Source organism: Balaenoptera acutorostrata, chromosome 9 (genome assembly GCF_949987535.1).
Source record: "Balaenoptera acutorostrata chromosome 9, mBalAcu1.1, whole genome shotgun sequence".
Lineage (NCBI taxonomy): Eukaryota > Metazoa > Chordata > Mammalia > Artiodactyla > Balaenopteridae > Balaenoptera > Balaenoptera acutorostrata.
The window spans coordinates 104,304,244-104,324,113 of NC_080072.1; the positions used below are offsets into that span (position 1 = coordinate 104,304,244).

General features: G+C 51.0%; 1 protein-coding gene across 4 annotated transcripts in view; it reads left to right on the plus strand.

The window, feature by feature from the left end:
- PKNOX2 (PBX/knotted 1 homeobox 2) overlaps positions 1-19,870 on the plus strand; it is a 259,497-nt gene that overhangs the window by 58,569 nt on the left and 181,058 nt on the right. For all 4 annotated transcript variants that reach the window (XM_057553006.1, XM_057553005.1, XM_057553008.1 and 1 more), the window contains exon 2: positions 13,572-13,641. The gene's annotated coding sequence lies outside the window, so the exon portion shown is untranslated. The remainder of the gene's footprint in view (positions 1-13,571; positions 13,642-19,870) is intronic.

The following is a 19,870-nucleotide window of genomic DNA, read 5'->3' on the forward strand; positions in this document are numbered from 1 at the left end:
GAATCCACCTGCCAATGAAGGGGACACGGGTTCCATCTCTGGTCAGGGAAGATCCCACATGCCGCGGAGCAACTAAGCCCGTGTGCCACGACTACTGAGCCCGAGTGCCACAACTTCTGAAGCCCACACGCCTAGAGCCAGTGCTCCGCAACAAGAGACCCCGCACACGGCAAGGAAGTGTAGCCCCCGCTCACCGCAACTAGAGAAAGCCTGTGAGCAGCAACAAAGACCCAACGCAGCCAAAAAAAAAAAAAGACAGTCTGGGGACTTCCCTGGTGGTCCAGTGGCTAAGACTCCATGCTCCCAGTGCAAGGGGGCCCGGGTTTGATCCCTGGTCAGGGAGCTAGATCCCACATGCCGCAACTAAAAGTTCCACACGCAGCAACAAAGATCCCGCGTGCTGCAACTAAGACCTGACGCAGCCAAATAAAATATAAATAAATATAAAAAAAAAAAGACAGTCTGACTGGCCTGTCCCTCCATTTCCAGATGTGTTTTCTAACATCTGTATGACATGTGTCTGTTGAGCACCTAATGTGTAATAGGTGCCCCTGGAGTGCGTGCGTGCGTGTGTGTGTGTGTGTGTGTGTGTGTGTGTGTGTGTGTGTGATGTATCAAAACAACCCCTGCCTTCATCTAGCTTTGTGCATCGTTGGGCTTCTCCAGCATCCAAGGAGTCAATGCCTGTGAGTGAATGAATGAGCCCACCAGGAACGAATACAAGCAGCTTCTGAACAAGCTCAAGACAACCTACAGGAAGAAACCAGCAGCCTGGAAGCATCAAGAAGGAGACTTATTTGGGATTTTCTGGATAGCTGAAGGTTTACTTCTTAAAGTCCTCCAAAGGTGTTTTAAACATCAGCAGTGGACACCCTCCCTAACCTCCTGAGTAACTGATCCTGACCATGACTGAAACTTACGTGATGATTCGCGAAGTTTCCCTTAGTTTTCTCCTTGGTCAACCCTCCATCCCCTCAGCGTGCCTTCTGGAGAAGCCCAAGCCTCCTCCTCTTGTATTGCTTCTAATCAGCTGAGGCCCAAGGGACCAGATAACTGAGCCTGTTAGAAATGCGTATAAAATCAGTAAAAGCTCTAAGTAAAGCCAGGGAGTTTTCTTATGAGTAAGGTTCATAAACTTCAGTGGAAAGATTTTGTGACCTGTACTTTGACTGCTCAGAGATTTTTTAAAAATTGTTTACTTTCCAGTGTTTCATACTATACTATATTCATCTATGTTGAATTTATGAGGTTACTGAATAGGTAAATCACATGCTGGTTTCTTTGTCATAGAAACTCTGGCCTGTCTGCTGGGAGGCTGAGGGTAAAGTGGTAGGGTTGCTAGTTTGTTTTCAAGAGCATCACCGGGAAGGTTCTCCAGTTCAGTTATTTTAAGCCACAAGAAGGCAGTTTCGCTCTGAGAAGGGCCTCTTGTTTCTGTGAGATCTTGCCCATCAGTCTTGAGAAAGCATCTGCTGCAGGGGCCTTGCTCGCCAGCGCTTCCTTCCCCTTTGCCCCTGGAGGGTGCTCGCTCTTCACTCTGCCAGAAACAGAGCTGCTTCTGTGTCATTGCAGAGGGGCGTCCCAGGCCGACCTTACTGCAGCCCGACAGAGGGCCCTCTGAGCAAGTCCTGCCCGGAGAGGGCCTCTGCGGTCCCCTCTGTGCACGGGGAGGATGGCCTGTGCCAGCCTATGCCGCCCGCCAGTTCTTTGGCTGGCAGGTGCCAGGTGGAGGCTGTCAGCAGCTCAGGAGAGAGATTGTTCTGGGTAGTGACTGCTAGCAAGGGATCCCGTTTTATCTACCTGCCATCAGAGTAATCTGTCCCCTGCTGGCGGCACCTCGGAGGGGCACTGAGCAGGTGAGGCTGGGCAGACGGCCGAGCAGCCGGGCGACTCCGGGCCGGAGAGGGAAGCGGCCAGGCCTGCTCGGGAGGCCGAGGGCGCGTGCGGTGAACTTGGAAAATCTCGCCCCCCACCCCCCACCACCGCCCGCTCCTCCCCTGTTTATGGTGAAATTGGGCCTCCTTTAGGAAAAGTACAGTTTTCCTACTCCGTTTGTTCTCAGATTGGTGTTATACCCCGGAGCCAAATTAGTGGCTCAGAGCAATGGGAAACAAATGCTCTTTCAGCATCCCGCTGCGATCTGGGGCTCCAGGTGCGGACACCGGCTGAGTGGCTGCCTTCTCCACAGAACCACCCCTCTGCAGAGAATCAGCATCCCGGAGCCATTCAGCTCAGCCAGGTTCCCTCGTTATCAGCTGTGCTGTGCGCATCTGCCTCACCCCAGCTAAACAAGCTGGAGCCCTCTTCTGTTACTTATGAAACCATATTCAGGACCAGGCCCCCGGGGGCGAGTTAGGAAGTGATGAGTGAGCGGGCAGCGCTGTTTGGAGGGGCCTGGCCTGCCACGCATGGCCTCTCCCCGCGGGGCCGGACCCTCCAGGCTCCTTTCCAGGGCTGCCGTGCTGGGCGCCCTTCTCCCAGATGCTGGCGGCTGTGGGCTTGGCTTGCCCGCCGAGGGAATACTCCCACTGCCTCCGGCGCTGACTGGTCTGCGAGGGAGCGGCTGAGTCCCCACCTCACCCCCATCTGGACGTACCTGCCTGAAGTGGGGGAGCCCTCCTCTGTGGTGGCCACGTGCCTGCTGGATGACATTCCGCCCCTTAATCAACTGGCATCTGTCGCTCCCATTCGACGGGGCTCCTTGGGGGCAGGGAGCTGATTTGTCCTTTATTATTGATCTCGGACCTAGTAAAGCATCTGGCATGCAAAACACATTTTATACATGAAGGAAGGGAGCTATTGGCCAGGCTGCCAATCCTGGACTTCCCTGGTAAGTCTCCATCCCTCTGTCAATCCGTTTCTGCAAATGTGAGAAGAGGAGGAGGGATAGATGGTCTCTGAAGTCCCATCCAGGTCCAACAGTGCGTGGTTCCAACACTGCCTCAGGGCTCCTCCTCCTGGCTGGTGCTGCCATTGTGCTGAGGTCCCCTCTACCCTGGTGACCCTGCCTTCGTCAGGACGCAGGTTTCCAGTCTGGGTCTCGCTCTCTGGTGGCAGATGCTCTCCTCTGCCCGGGCTCTTCTCCCTGACATACCCTCAGCCTGCCACTTTCCCAGTCGCACAGTTGACAGTTTCCTCCCAAGTTATGCCAGATGCAAGATGACGACTTGTTGGCACAAGAGGATGCGTTTGTTCTGCCTGGGCTGCACCTCCTGGGGAGGCTGTGTTTACCCTCCTTTCTGGCCTGGACCCCTCTCCACAAGGGGAATCAAGGGCCTTCTCATTTTCCATCAAAGGAGGGTTGACCCGTAGCACATCCCATCCCTTTGCCGTGCGGCCTTTGTCCAGGATGCAGGACCCGGACGAGCTGGCCTCCCTCCTCTGCTTGTAAGCCTGGTGCAGAACTGTTCCTGCTTTCCATGAGACAACAAAAATAACCGTCTTTACTTGCACGAGAGAAATAATTTTAACTTTTCAAAACATATCATTATTTTACTTTGTTTGTATAATATCCCTTGTTGCAGGCAAGGCAGGAATAAACATCTTGATTTCTTTGAGGCCCAAAGATTTGTTAGTATTTAGTTCAAGATTTCTCGGAATCTTAGAAATTTCTAGTTGAATGTGAGCCTAGTGAATATCTCCTCCAGTGATTCTTAATCTCTCTGGGGACATGGACAGCCTTGAAAGCTTCATAAAATTTGGAAGTCTCTCTAAAGAAAAATGAACACACAAATACCATTCTGGATAAAGTCTCAAGGGGTTTGTGGACCCCTAAAACCTTAAGATTCCTCTTGCTCTGATGCAGTCACTTGGTTCAGTGGACAAAGAAGTTGAGACCCAGAGAGTGAGGGTGACACACAGAAGGTCAAAGGGACGTGAAAACCAGCACCATCCCCTAGGTTCTGTCTAAAACCCTTGCCAGCACACCGTACTGCTCACTGCCGAATCAGATTGGAAGACCAGATCCTGCCCTCTTGTTCTTGGCCTCTGATTCCTTCTCCTTTTAGATTTCCTGCTCCCCATTTTATTGCTGTAGATACATTCCTTGACTGTCTTTCATTTCAAACTAGAAAGGGGCCCAGGGCTCTCCGTCGCCGCCCACCTCCCACCAGTTCCTTTTCTTTTTCACCCTAAATTGTGTCTCATTTGTCCAGCCTCAGCCTGCTGGAATCACCTTGGTTCAGATGTTTCCATAGGAAAGTTGCCTCCCCTGTTGGCCAACTGGCCTGGGAGCCCCAGTCTCTTGTGTTCCCCCACTGTGGCTGCAGAGACTTGGGGTTCCCTGCTCTCTCTGTCTGCCCTGGGTTCCCTTATCCTCTTCTTCAAAATTGTGGTAAAATACACATAACAAACTTTACCATCTTAACCATTTTTAAATGTACGGTTCAGTGGCATTAAGCACATTCACATTGTTGTACAACCATCACCACCATCGGTTTACAAAACCCTTTTATCTTGCAAAACTGATATTCTGTATCTATTCACCAGAACTCCCCATCTCTTCTCCCCCAACCCCGGGCAACCGCCATTCTCCTTTCTGTCTCTGTAAATTTGACTATTCTCGGTACTTCATGTGAGTGGACTCATACAGTATCTGTCCTTCTGTGACTGGATTACTTCACGTAGCATAATGTTCTCCAGGTTTAGGCACATTGCAGCACGTGTCAGAATTTCCTTCCTCTTTTAAGGCTGAACGATATCCCATTTTGCATAGAGATCACATTTTGTGTATCCATCATCCGTCCACGGACACTTAGGTTGCTTCCACCTTTCAGCTCCTGTGAATGACGCTGCTGTGAACATGGGGTACAAATTGTCTTTTTGAGTCCCTGCTTTCAATTATTTGGGGTATATACTCAGAAGTGAAGGGATGTTTTCTAAAGTGTCTTAATTATTCTCTGCTCTCCATCAAATCTATTTTTATTTTTTTCTTAAACTAACATCATTTGCGTAACTACTTACCTCACTGGGTCTGCGGCGTATGCCACGAAGAGTACTTTCTCAGCGAGCTCTGAGGCTCTTTCCTGTTCCCTCTCTCTAAGATGCCCCCCCTTCTCAGTCACTTCTGCTCCCAAGCCTGTTGAATTTTCCTCTTATTGCTTATCACCTCTTGACATTGTATAATGGTATTTATAGTTTGTTTCCCCCATTAGAATGCGAGCCCCACGAAAGCAGGGACTTTTCTGTTTTGTTCACTGTTACATCTCTAATGTCAGACACAGTGCTTGGTGCGTATGCCTAAGACATAATTATTCAGTTATTATTAACTTAATAATAAATGGAATAAATGGATGATCGAATGAATGAATAAATAAGCAGGGTACTGTTCCTGCCCACAAAGAACTTACGGTCTGGGAGGGAGATAGACCTAATAGAACTGTAATATAAGGCAGAATATGGGGGCCCTGAGAAGCATCTGGTTAAGTCCTATGACAGTGGCCAGCAGGGTCGATCCAGAAAGTACCTCTGTGTACTGGGCAGACTAGTCCCTCAACATTGATAAAAAGGCCCAGGCTGTTGAGTAGCTTTAAATTCATTTTCTCATCCATCTCCCCTCAACCTCCTGATATGATATTATTATCATCAGTTTCCAGGTGAGGAAAGCAAGATGCACAGAGGTTAAGGAAATTGCCCGATGCAATGCAACCAGTAAGTAAGCAGGTTTGCAGTCTGGTCTGGCTGCCTCCTAAGTCCAACCTCTTTTTCTTTCTTATATCAATTATTTTTCTTTTCCTTATTGAGTTTCTTTTCAAAAATTACAAAAGTGGCAGCGCTCTCTGCAACCCGAAACAAGGCAAAGATGTGTTAACGACGGTGGGCCTTCGCACCCACGTGAACATCTGGGCTTTTCCTTCCACACCACCTCTGGGCTCACCCAGACTTATGCACGTAGATGCACTCAATCTGGAGTTTTCTCCGCTTTTACAAAAATGGAATCACACCGCACACATCAGTCTGCTACTTACTTTTCTTACTTGGAACATTACGGCCATCTCTCACGGCAAAAGATGTAGCTCTAACTCGTTCTTTTGAATAGTTGCATTTATTGATAGTATAGCTGTACCACAGGTTACCCAAACATTCCCCTACTGGTGGACATCTAGCTTGTTTTTCACTTTGTCCCACTGCAGAAGCTGCTGCATTATCCTCATGCCTGCGTACTTTTCTTTTTATAGGATACATTCTCAAACTGGGGCGGCTGAGGAAAAGTGTATGTGTATTTTTAATTGCGATAGATCCTGCTATACTATTTTCCCCAAAGATAGTAGCAATGCAGTGTCAGGCTTTGAACCCCTGCAGTTTCTAGGCCGGTGCCTGCCCCTCGTTCTTCCCTCGCCTCTTCTCCTCGGCGCCGAGTAACCCTAGGCGCAACCCAGCCTCTTCTGACCTGGCCCAGGACCCTCCAGGAAGGCTGGAGGGACACCGCCTCCTTCTCTCACCTTCTCTCAGGGCATGGCTCTGTCCTCTCCCTCGGCCAGTGAGGACCGGCCGTCAGGAAACCTGGATTGTAGTCCTAACTCTGTTCCTAATCAGCTGTTTGACCTTGGACAAGCCACTTAATTTTCTGTGCATTGGTTTCCTCACCCATAAATCGAAGGAGGTTGAGCTGGATGATGTAGGAAGACCTCCCTCTCCAGATGACCTTCCCGGGTTTGAGACCCCATAAGGGTCTCACTGTGGGGAGACCCCAGTGGAGCACTGGGGTCTGTCTGCTCTCTGGGGGTCGTGGGGCCTGCAGCGGACAGAAGGGCCTTTCTACAGCCCACGTCCCTCCAAAGGCCTCCCAGCTGCCTGGACTGCTGGTTGTATCAAGGAATAGTGTGGAGGGTCGGGATTCCAGAGCCAGGCTGACTTAGACCTGGGCTAGAACCCGGATCAGCCATGACCTGGGGCAGCTTGCCTCACCTCTCTGTGCCTTGATTTCGGAATCTGTTAAATGGGCGAGCTAAAACGGTCTCGAAGTTCTGGAACAGCACTGTCAGTACAACCGCCTGTGCCAATGGAAACACCGTCTAGCCGGAGCTCCCAGTACAACAGCCACTAGCCACACGGGGCTGTCAAGCACCTGAAACGTGGCCACTGAGGCTGAAGACTTCATTTTAGATTTTATTTAACTTTCATTAATTAGAATTTGTATTTAAAAAGCCAGATGTGGCTAGTGGCTATCTTGATGGACTCTGCAGCTCCAGAAGATGAAGATGTTATAATACAGTACGTAGAAAGTGCTCAGCCAGCCCAGTGTCTGGCACATAGTAAGCACTCAATAAATGTCTGCTATTATTAGGTATCATGTGTCTCACTTTCCGGCCTGCCGCACCTGATGGCTCGCAATGACACCCCACACTGGCTGTCCTGGAGTCACCTGGGGAGGCAGGGAGGGGGGAAGGTGTTGCCGCTGGTGATGCATGTCAGTAATGAGCCTGGCACTAAATGTTTCTGGTCTGCTACTTTCCCTGGAGGGTCATGTGAACAGAGTGGTATGTGGCCTGCTTTGCAAGTGATTAACATGGTGTAAGCAATCTGCATGGAGAGAAAAACCCCTCTGCTGGTATTCCATTATTCTATTAGAGTTTCAGAGCTGGGATTAAGTGGACATGATTTCTTCCTATGGGCCATTAATTTTGTTTTATTGCTGGTCTGATGGCCATTACCCTTTTTGCCAATGCATTCCCCCATTAGGTTTGTACAATTAACAAAATATGTGCTGTTAGGGCTTTGATGGGAACAGTGGGATGGAAATAAAGGGAGGGTGTGCAGCCTCCACTGAGTTGGGGGTGAGGAGAGGCTGGACCCTGGGGTGGGGCCTCTTCAGCACCTGCCTGGTAGTTACTGGCATTCCTGGAAAAATCCCTAAGACCTTTGCTGGCTGTCTCCTGACTTGGAATGGAGGAGCTGCCCAGGGGCGTGAGAGAGGGAGGGACCCTTGGTGGGCCTGGCTGGGAACAGCGCAGCTGAGAACGTAATGAGCCACCTCCGTGCTGTCACCTTCACCCCTCAGCAGGCAGCCTGCGTCAGCCTCCAGGTGCCCCACCCTGTGAAGGAAGCGGCTTCCAGGCGACACCTGTCCTCTCTCTGTGGGGCAAACAGGAGGACCTGTGCCTGATGAAAATGGGGGCCTCTGATACTCAGCGTCATCTGGTGATTGCCACGTGGAAATGCAAGATCAGTGTTGTTAGGTCATCCAAATTTTGGAGAAAACTTAGGAGCCTGGATTTTCAAATGTGAAACGTCCCACTTTTCAGATGTTGGCAGAATTCACAAAAACATCAGACAGGCAAGAGGCCAGCTAGGGGCTGCCAGTGGGTGACCTCTGCCAGGCACTGAGCTGCCCTTGGAGGGTTTTGAGGAGGAACGAACATGACGCAATTTGTGTTTCAGGAAGATCCCGGGCTGCGGGATGTAGTGGATGGGCAAAAGCGGGGCCAGGCTGGAGGCCAGGAGACCGATTGGGGGCCCCGGGGAGAGAGAAGGAGGCTAGAGGCAGGTCAGTGACGATGGGCCAGGAAGAAGAGCAGGGGTGCTCCCGATGGAGGATAAGCACGCCTCGGGTCTTGGTGTTTTCTCACCTCCAGGGGTGCCCACTTACAGGAACGGGGTCCAGCTTAGAGTCTCAGGCCTGGACGGGGCCTGGGGAGCATGGCTGGGGGACAGTTTCCAGGTCCTCTGCAGCTGGGTGCCCAGCACTGCCTGCAGCCCAGGGGGCTGAGGACAGTGGGGAATCAGCCTTGTTCTTACCAGGCTTTGAGGAAGCCTGCGCAGCACCCTCAGTGCTGGGTGGGTACGTTTCTCAGAGCCGCACATTAGTGCCAGGTGATCCTCTCAGTATTCGGTTACCCCGTTGTTGTGTCTTTGAGAGCCTGGTGGCCAGGGCCTGCGGTGCTGTCACTGACAGCCTCACTGGACTAATGTGAACCACTGTGAGCTGTCGTCAGGGGGCAAGGGGAGCAGATGTGGAGCAGAGAGGGGACTCGGGTGATGAGGTGGGAGACACAGGACACACCGTGGGGGGACGAGTGGCCCTGCAGGCATTTCCTCCTGGGAGGGTCTATTCAAGTTTTCTTTCTCTTTTGGGAATTTTGCTCATGGGCCAACAGAGGCTTCTCAGAGATGGGGACCATCCAGAGAGACTCTCGGTGCCTGAGAACAGGTTGTCACGATTTGTCCTCATCCTAAAGGTCTGGCTGGGGTAGGAACAGAGGAGCTTGTCACAGACAGTGGGATGAATGCAGAAGCCCTCAGGCTTCTTGGTTTGTCTCCCTTTTCCCATCCCAGCCAGCCCTCCTGGGCTGTTAGCCCTCCTAACACTGAAAGACAGCAACAGCGGCCTCATTCGTCATTATGAATATGTTCCAGGCATTGCACAAAATGCTCTCGGTGCATCATCTCCCTTAAAGGCGCTACTCTTATCCCCCTTCTAAAGGTGCGAACCTTGAGGTTTGTAGAGGTCAAGGCTAGGAGAGTGATGGACCCAGGCTTAAACTCAGAACTGTCTGACTCCCGTGTCTTTACTCTTACCCACAATCATATACTGAGCTGTGATATGGGGGTGAGTCTGGGCAGCTTCAGAGATGTAGAGATGTCAGATGGAATTTTGGTTTAAGGATCATCTAGTCAAGCACTATCATTTTGCAGATGAGGAAACTGAGGCAGGGAGTGGTTAAAGTTCCGTGTCCGAGATCACACGGTAAGTGAACGATGGACTCAGGGTGTGAACCCATGACGCCCTTGGTCTAGTGCCTTCTGTGGTCCTTGCTAAGCCCCAGGCTCATCTCTGTCCATCCTTCCAACTTACCTAGGATGCTTCGTGGGAGCTCGCTCAGCTGTCCTAGGGCACGGAGGGTCAAGTTCTAGTGTGCTCCCTCCCGTGGGAAGCTTTCTTCTATCCTCCCCACCTCTTAACAATGAACTTTCATCAGCTCCCTCCTCATTTACCATTTCATAAATGTCCTCATATTTATAAATGTGAAGGCTCAATTCCATTTATGATTCAAGTTTATCTTCATGGTGAGTAAGGCAGGCCTGAGTTTCAATTCTGGTTGCGTTATTGCAGGGCCGCTGTCTGAAGGCCTTTGACGTGATCACTTGCCTTCCAGGACTACAGGCTGCTGGCTTTGGAAGGCCCCAAAATATCACGCATGTGGTTCCCCAGCAAGTGTCTGCTGGTGCATGGTGAGGAGTGAAAAACAAGGACAATGTGGAGAGGTTGCATGTGCACATATGTGTGTATATGTGTGTGTGAGAGAGAGATGGACAGATAGAGACAGAGAGAGATAGAGACAGAAAGAGAGAAGAGACAGAGATGGTGGGGGGGATGCTTTTCATGATGCTCCATTCACTTCAAAGAGTTCAAAGTGTGGTCCTTTTTGCTCTCCTTACTTTTGGGGGTTGAATTACTTTATGAAACGGTGGTGAAAGAATACACTATTAATGTTTTATCAATATACATGTTTGTCAACCCTCCCAGTCTCACAATGTTTTTTTAACATTTTACGGATGGGGGAAGCCAAGTCTGGGAGACCATGCTCTCTGGGGCATCTTCTCACCCAATACAGGATTCTCTTTGCTGTGTTGGGAGCTCACTACTTTCCAAGGAAGCCTAACTCATTGCTGGATGGTGCATAGGACTAGCAAAGTCTTTCTTGTATTGAACTGAGGATTGGCTTCCTCTAATATCTATCAATTAGCCCTAATTCTACCGTGTATAGCCACGCACCCTCTCTGTCACATAGTTTCTTCAAATATTTGGAGGACCACCATGTGGGAGAGAGATTGTTGCTTTAGTCAATAGAATTAGGTAGGACCAATGGATCATACTAGAGAGGGACAAATGAAGGTCCATCTCTAGTTTCTTCTCCCATATCTTCTGTCTCACGGGCTCCTAATAAGGAAAATAACAACAATGACAGCTAACATGCAATGAGTGCTTATTTTGTGTGAGACACTGTTCTAAGCACTTTACGGTACATGAACTCATTAAACCCTCACAGCCAACCTCAGAGGCAGGACCCTCATTAGCCCCATTTTACAGATGAAAAACCGAGGCGCAGGGAAGTTAAGTAACTTGCCCATGGGCCCACTGCCAGGAAGTGGTGGGACTGGGATGGACACCTGTACAGCCTGCTTCCAGAGCTTGTGCTTTTAACTACTAAACTTTTAACTTTAGTTAAAAGAACTAGATGTCTTTGCTCACCTCTCTCTTCTACTCATCACTGCCAAATTTATTAAAATATGATGCCACAGCTGCATCTAAAAGTAATGTGGATTGATAAGTCTAAAGTGAGGGGACCATTCTCCCCTTGGTTGGCCACCGTATAGCTATTTAGGCAACTAGGATCAATGTAGTGGGTTTGACAGCAACACCATACCCTGAGCTCTACCTCTGCTTGCATTTAACTCAAATAACCCTTGTCTTTTTAAAAAAAAAAAACAGGTCACCCCAATCTGTGATTTTTGCAATTGATTTTTGAATGTAAGAGTAGGATTTGGTATATTTATTCGTGTCAAATCTTTTTCTACAACTCTGTAAAAAATTAAACTGGATTTGCATGTGGGCATAGACTGTAATAATTTGATGGTTTAGAGTGATGGGATTGTGGGCAATTTTTTTTAATTTTCAAATTTATTTAATTTATGGTTGTCATGATGTTATTGTGCAAGAAATAAAAACTGGTAGAGGAAATAATTAACTTTTTAGTTTTGGGCCATCCTTTTAGCTTCTTCAAAGTTTTATAACACTGCCCATCAGAATCCATCTCCCCAGCAGAGGGGCTGTCCTTCACAGCTTAGCAGCATGTGCAAATGGCAAGTCTGCCGTATCTTCTTCCAAGTCACTGGTGTCTCGACAGTCCCAAGAGGGCAGGGATAAATCCCCACTCCATGCAATTCAGCCTAGAAACGTCCTGTACTGAGTTCACATGTGCTCAGTAGCAATGTGTCAGTAGTTTAGAAGATTACAAGTTGGAGCCCATTGCCAGCCAGGGGCTGGTTGTGGAAACTGATTAGAATGAACCAAGTCCGCCACTGAACATTTCAACAGACATCTGCTGAGAACCTGACACATGCTGGTCTATAAAGATGCATAAGGTGCCGTCCTCATCCTCACGCACTTGCCTTCAGTGGTCTGGTCTTGTCTCTGAGGTCCTTCCGTGAGTCACCAGTCTTGGTCCTGGAGATATTAGTAGACAGCCCCAGAGGAAGTGCCTCATCCTGGGCGACATCATCATGAACAAGAGGGACATCTTTCCATGAGCGCGTTGTATTACACCCCATGCCTGAATCTTCTGTCTGAAATTCTACCTCTTCCAGGGAGCCTCTCTGTCTTAATTAAAAGGAAAATACTAAAGAGTGGTGGGGTGGGGAGTGTCCTCTTCTTCATGACCTTCCTTTGTTGGAAAACCTTCAATGGCTCCAGGAGCTCACAGCCCAAGCCTGGCCTCTCTGCCCGACACTCGGAGCCTGAATGCTCTGGCCCCTCCCTGCTTACTCAGCGTTACTCCCTCCTCTAGTCTCTCAGGCGGCCCAGCCCCTGCCTTGTCCCTGGTCACTCCATGCTTTCCCCCCGTCACCTTTGCTCAGAGTGCTCTCTTTCTTGGAATGCCCTCTCTCTTCTTCCACCAGCCGAATCTCTCCTGACCAGTCCTCCAAGACCCCAGTCAAGGTCTCCCTCCCCCTGAAAACTTCCTTGAAGGCCCCAGCTGTTGCCAACTTCGTTTCTCTGTGGAGAGAGGGTTATGGTCTCTACCACACAGTTCAGCACTACTTTATGTACGTTCTCGTCTTATTGGATGATGTTTCATATGGATATTCTTATTTCACCACTGACGTGGCGGCACTTTGATTACAGGAGCTGTGGATTTCACTCCTGCTGCACCTGGAGAGTGTAGCTCGCGGAGCAGACACCTGATAAATATGTGCTGGGTTTTTCTTCTTCTTGTTGTTATTGCTTTATCCCAAGATGAGAATTAAAAGCAGTCATGTTTTCTGATCTTTTGAGTCACGCCGCCATCATTTTTCTCCATGCACATCTCCCTTCTAACCCAATGGGACTCTTCACTTTTACTTGAAAGTGCCCTCCTACGTCTGGACTTTCCATAATCCTGCCATAAACCACAGCATCGGTGGTGGTGTTTGCTTGTTTGGGCAGCTTCCCCATACAGATTTCCAGCTTCCCCAGGGGCTCCTCAGCTCTGTCCCCCTGCACGGGGTCTTCCGTCAGACAGGTGGCATCAGTAAATGATCATTGCCTTGGTCAGCTCAGGGCTCTCCACAGCCACGAGCCTCTTTTTCTCTGGGGAAGGGGATGAAACACGCAAGAAATTGAGGCTCCAAGCAGGTCAGGAGGGAGTGATCCTGTCTCTCCGTCCTGGTTAGTCCTCTAAACAACCGTCGTTTTGCACCAGGAGCTCCTTGCTCAGGAAACTCCCCCCCACTCAGCAATGGGGACACAGGGCTGCCAGCCCTGGCTGTGCTCCGGAGCAGGACCCACTTCCGAGTTTCCCCCCATCCGATCTTGGCTCTCGCTCCCAGCAGAATCATACACAGTCTATAAAGATGTTTTCTTTCACTGACAGGTTGACTCTGGAGCAGGACCCTGAGGCTTGCCGTCCTCCATGCCGCTCACCAGAAGAGGGACCGTGAACCGTGAGTAACTCTGACGGGCATTTTCCATGCTGACTCAGTAAGGTTATGGGTGAAAGACCAGCCCTGAACCTGATCTTTCACAGCCGTGCATTGTGCGAGAGACGCACTCTCTCTCAGTGAGCTGGTCAGAATGTGAAATACAGTGGACCTCTAATTAGATGAGGTCCGAACGTGACAAAGAGGCCCTGTAACATGACATCCTATTTAATTAGACTGTATTGATTGTGCGTTAAGGTGGACCTGACGTGTTATGCGTGTCATGAGTGTTGCAGAGGGAAGCTCTCGAGCTTGCAAGGGCAGGCTAAGCTTGGGAGGCCGTGAGAGGAGGACCTGGGCCAAGGTCATAGCTTGCGCTTGCTTTTATGTCTGGTTGTTTCTGGAGAGATGTGAGGGAGGAAAAAGGAGAAACTGCTGGTCGCTTCCCTTCCATCAGCTCGGGAACTGCTCCCCACCTTATCCGTCTGTGTATTTGCTCATATCGGTTCTCGCACTTGGCAGAAGTCTTCCCACCTGTAGGCCCTGGCCTAAGTCCAGTCTGCTCGTTGCCACGTCCTTCGGTAATCCAGCTAGAAGTGGTTTCTCCCTCTTCTGAGATCCCGTGCCTCATCCGTCTGCTGGGCATTCCTCTGCCCGCACGTCGCCGTGTGCCCTCAGCGAGCCTGTGAGCTCCTGGCGGCTAGTCTGGGATTCCCTGCTCCTTGCTTCCCCTCTGCACCCTCCACCTAGGCGCCGCGCAGGCACTGTCAGCTGGAAGGGCTGGCCTGGGGCTGCACAGCTTCCCTGCCCTGCTTCGGGGGCTCCCGGGGGCTGAGCGGCTGCAACTTTGATAGTACATTGGCTCCCAACCAGTCCGCGGAATTATAAATGATTAACCGTTATCAGCGCACATCTTCACCTCTGTGTAAAAATAGATTGACTGTAATGAGCATTTGAATAAATCATAAGAATGGCCGCCCTGCGATCGTCTAACATCCTGCCGATGGCTGCCCGGTGAGTGAGCAGGGCGCCGGCCCTCCGCCTAATGGCCTGCGCGGCAGTGCTGGTGCCTCTGTGATTGACAGGACGCGGCTCCCAGGGCATCCCCTCTCCGCCCGGCTTGGAGTGGTCGATCCCCAGACACCGGGCTGGGGAAGGGTGCCTCCTTCCATCCTGTTCCAGGAAAGGCCTACCTAGGAGATGGGGCCGGGGTGGGGGGAGCCAGAGTAGGAAGATAATGACCTTTGTGAGAATCGATGTCTCCTCGCACCGGAGGTTAGAGGGACCTCATCAGTCAAGTCAGTATGAGAGGAGCAAGCCGAGCGTGAAGCTTCACGAGACTGGAGTGCGTGTAGGGGAAATAAGTCTGCACGCTCCGTCCCTGTCCCCAAGAGCAGCCGGGCGCCTGGCCCGGGCCCACCCACACCTGGGGGAGCTCCCTCGTGGGGACACTCTGGGACCCGCACAGAGGAACGAGGAAGAGTGGGGATCTTCAGGTCCTGGGACTCTGAAAGGGGAAGGTTCAAAGGCTCTTCCTAGGGGAGCCTGCCTTTCGGAGGGGGAGGAAGAAGAGGAGGGACGGGACCTGCTGAGGAGGGGACAGTCTGCAAGGCTGAAGTGAGGGCTGGATTTGAGAGGGAAACAGCAAACGTTCTAATTTAATTCGAGTGGTGTTCCAGTTATTATGGCTGTGTAACAAACCACCCCAAGACATAGTGACTTGACACCGTTCATTATGCTCATTTATTCTGTGAGTCAGGAGTTCACACAGGGCACAGTGGGGAGATTGCCTCTGATGCACAGGTCTGGGGTCTCTGCTGGGGCAGAAGCTGGGTGCTGGAATCGTCTGGAGGCTCGTTCACTCACCCCTCTGGGGGTGGACACCAGCTGTTGGCCGAGGCGCTAGCTGGGGCTGCCCACCAGGCCCATGTGCCCTTTCCACGTGGCCTGGAAATCTTCATAACGTGGATCCTCGTAAGGTGGTGGTTGGATGCCCAGAGGGAGCGTCCTGAGAGGGAACAGGAGCCGGACGGGGCCGCCCTGCCCAAGCCCAGCAGTATCACTTTCACACATTGCCCTGGTTGGGGGCAGGTGCAAAGGCCCACCTGGGTTTAAAGAAGGGGACACGGACACTGCCCCTGCAACCACGTCTCAGAGGAGGAGAATCCACAGCACATCAGATGAAGAGTGTGGTTGGGGTAACATGTTGTGGCGGCCGTCTTTGGAGTGCACACTCCCACACTAATGCTCCTCAAGTCTGGCCCAGCACAGCCTCATGTACTCCCGAGGCAGGCTAAGGAAGCCTGCCTGCAAGAATCAAACTGTCTCTAAACCCAGCCAATGTCTGGGTTTAAAGGCACCCCGCCAAGCTAGGCTAGGCTCCTCCCCAGGGGGGCATTCCCCGAGGACACGCTGGTGTTAGGAGGCCCTGCAGTTGGCAGAAACCTCTACCTCAGCGGTCCCCAACCTTTTTGGCACCAGGGACTGGTTTCCTGGAAGACAGTTATCCCCAGGACTGGGAGAGTGGGGGAGGGGAAGGGGAGGGATGCTTCAGGCGGGAATGCGAGCGGTGGGGGGCAGCAGGTGAAGCTTCGCTTGCTCACCGCTCACCTCCTGCTGTGCAGCCCGGTTCCTAACAGGCTGCGACCCCTGCTCTACGTTATAGTCCTTCCCAGCAAGAATGGGTCCAGTGTGCCACCCACAGCTTGAAGTGCCAGGTCTGGAGAGGGCCTTAGACCTGTGACAAGGACTCCACAAGCCTGGAGCCCTTCGTTCCCAGGCATAGCTCCCACACCTTCCACTCCCTGGCCTTCCGGTCTGGGGGAGGCTGCAGCCAAAGATCAGAGCGAAGAGGCTGTCGGGTCTGTCAGGGTGTGCGGGGGGCCTGGGCTATGCGGGCAGCCCTTCCTCCGTGATCCTCGTGTCCTTTCCTCTCCTTGCTTCCGCTCTGCCACACCCTGTAACCTGTGGGAGGCGGGGCCTTTGAGGACCAGGCTACATCTCCTTTGCCAGTTTCCTGACCCGGATGCAGCTAAGTTTTGGAAGAGCATCTGAGTACCCTGGATGCCTTGCTGTGACTTAAGGGGATAGAAGCAAAACTCAAGCAACCACAGGGTGAGAGCAGAACCAGTTGGTTTTTCCAAAGGGCCAAGATATGAGAATGGCTAATGGTGAAGGGGAGGGGGCAGGGAAGAGAGGGGCAAAGGGGCTTGGTTTTTGTTTTGGTTTTTTATTTATTTATTTATTTATTTATGGCTGTGTTGGGTCTTCGTTTCTGTGTGAGGGCTTTCTCTAGTTGCGGCAAGCGGGGGCCACTCTTCATCGCGGTGCGCGGGCCTCTCACTATCGCGGCCTCTCTTGTTGCGGAGCACAGGCTCCAGACGCGCAGGCTCAGTAATTGTGGCTCACGGGCCTAGTTGCTCCGCGGCATGTGGGATCCTCCCAGACCAGGGCTCAAACCGGTGTCCCCTGCATTGGCAGGCAGATTCCCAACCACTGCACCACCAGGGAAGCCCCAGGGGCTTGGTTTTGATGAAAAGTTTTGGAGGGAGAGTCTTGGAGTCTTCCACAAGTCGACTTAATATTAATAGTAATAACTGTCATTTGTTGCGCACTTACTACATGCTAGACACTCTGCTCAGCACGTGATGTGCATGTTCTTACTGAAACCTTCACACTATCTTATGAGACACTGTTACTATCTTGGTATTACATACAGAAAGGGAGCAGAGGCTCAGGGACAAGAGAGGTACCCTAGTCAGTGACACAGTAAGTTAGTCACAGAGTTGAAATCAAACTTATGACTCTATCCTAGAGACTTAATCACTTCATTATGCGGCTCCAGGAAACTCAAGTTTACTCTCCTGTAACAGGGAGAAGTCTGATGACATCACCTCCAATGTCACCCTCAGTTCTAAGATTCTAAATGTGCAGAAAAGATTCTGGGAACTGACTTAGACACCTCTAAAGTGGAGGCCGGCTTTGTGGAAATGGGTCTGTGTGAAAGCACAGAATGATTTCCTGTTCTCTCCTTTCCCCTTTTGTGAAACTTAGGTCAGGAAACCAATGTTTAATTTGGGCAGGTGAAGGAAACAGATAAAAACCTAAAAGATCATTTGTATTTTCAAGGCTTCAACTTGGGGGGAAAAACATTGGGTTTGAAGTCCAAAGCTGGGGTTTGAGTCTCAGCCCCATGACTTAGAACCTCTGTGATTCTGGATACAACTCTTTGGTCTTCAGATTCCTTATCTCTAGAATGGAAATGGGATTGTACACCCTTCCCTGGACGGCTGTGAGGACTAAATGAAATCCAGCACGTGCGAGCTTTAGAGCCATTCCTGGTGCACAATATGTATACAGTAATGGTTCAGCCATCCACTCACCCAGTACGTTAGGAAAAAGTAGAGATGGAAAGACTGTTCCTCTCCATTGCTGCTGACAGAGATGGTCTAGCATCTTTCTTTTAACCATACTCTCCATAAAAGTTCACTCATAAACTATTGATATTTTAATAATACACATTAGCATCTTGCCCTTTGACAGATGAATATTGAATGAGCAATAAAGAGGCAAAAGAATAACCAGGTACATGGCTGCGGGGAAGCTGGAATCATGAGTGGTTGTCAGAGGGAAGGCCCCTTTCTAGGGACCTTGTGACTCACCTCTCTCTCCAGTGGCCCTAGGAAACAGCTCTTAAAAGGAGCTCAGAATCTGGTCCAGCCCAGCCCAGTCAGGGCAGGATTTGTCCCCGGTTTTCCTTCACTTGGCTGGAGGGGACTTGGGAGAAGACAGAAAAAGGTCATTAAAGAGCTGCTGAAGGCCTGGACTTTTCACCCTCACGTGAAATACCTGGCATCTCCCCTTCCCTTTGCGGAAGATGCAGGCTTCTTCCCCGCATACTCTCTCCTGCTCTATAAATTAAAAGTCTGCAGACCCAGTGCCCACAAGAAATCAGTCAACAAGCTTAGAAATAACTCAAACTACTTCCGCCCCCTCTCCGTCCTCTGCCCACCAGGTCTTGATGGGGCCTATGCTTGGGGTGTGTGTGTGAAGGTTTATAAGACAGAATTTCCTGCCTTTGCAGCTCCTGCTCCAGCCCCACTGCCACGGCCTCCAGTTTTTCGTGGCCTCCATCTGGCCTGGGAGTCCTTGAGTGTGCAGAGAGCAGTGACAGGGGCTCTTCGTTGGTCCGGCTTAATTGGTGTGATTTAATGACGTTTGTGGCAGATTCAGATTTATACGGCTTTCTGAGCTGCAAATCTGCTTTCTAAATGTGGAATTTTTGTGGAGTGGTAGAAAATAATGGCTGTTCTGTGATTCCTGCCTCCCAAGCTAGGAGATTGCAATTTACATTATGCAAATAGACATTATGCAATCAAGGCACTTTAGCAGGAATCTGGCGGCAGAGAGGCCGCTGATGAGATGCGAGGTCTGCAGCCCCAACTGGAGGGGCCCTGGAAGAGTGGAGATGAGGTGGGGAGGGGGTGGGGCGGGCGGAGGGGGGTCGAGTCTGTTCCGCTGGCCCAGAGATGAACGCTTCCGGGGGCTGCCAAAGCGGCTCTCTCAATGAATGGCTTTGTTTAATCATACCCCTTGTCCAGAGGACTATTGTCTTACGGATAATTTCGTTTGCCTAACGAGATTTTGCTAATTAAATCTCCTTTCAGTTGGTGTGACTGTGACTGCAGGAGAGGGGCTATTTGGAGTCTTCTCCATAAACCTTTCTGGAGAGGAGCAGGGAAGGAGGGCCGGGAGGGAGGGGAGAAGAGAAAGGAGGGGAGGGAGAACCTTCCCTGCGGTAAGCAGGCCTCGGGAAGCTTCCAGCGGGGTTTGGAGCTGCAAGGTGGTTGCCACCACCCACCTAGCCTTTCTCTCCTGTTCTCTGGAAATGCAGGTACCCATAAATCTTTGTCCAGCCTGAGGGATTTCCCCCCTTTTCGCTTCCTCTGTGGCTCCTGTCGCCTCCACCATTACCCTTCTCAAGTCCTTCCCAAATCCCCAGAGCTTCTGCGGGATTTCCAGGCGCTGCTGGAGCAGCTCTGGCTGTGGGTGGTGGCAGTGGTGATGTAGGAACCCTCCCCTGGCCTTCACTGTTAGCCAGCCAGCCTGGCTCTTCAGAGAAGAAAAATTGCTCCCAAATTGGCCATTTCTCCAGCGATAATTGCATGAATCAAAGAGGAGGAGACCTTGTCAAATTCATGTACCATCAGAGTCAGCCAGGGATGTATGTGGAGGAGCCTAGCGCTGTGCCAGC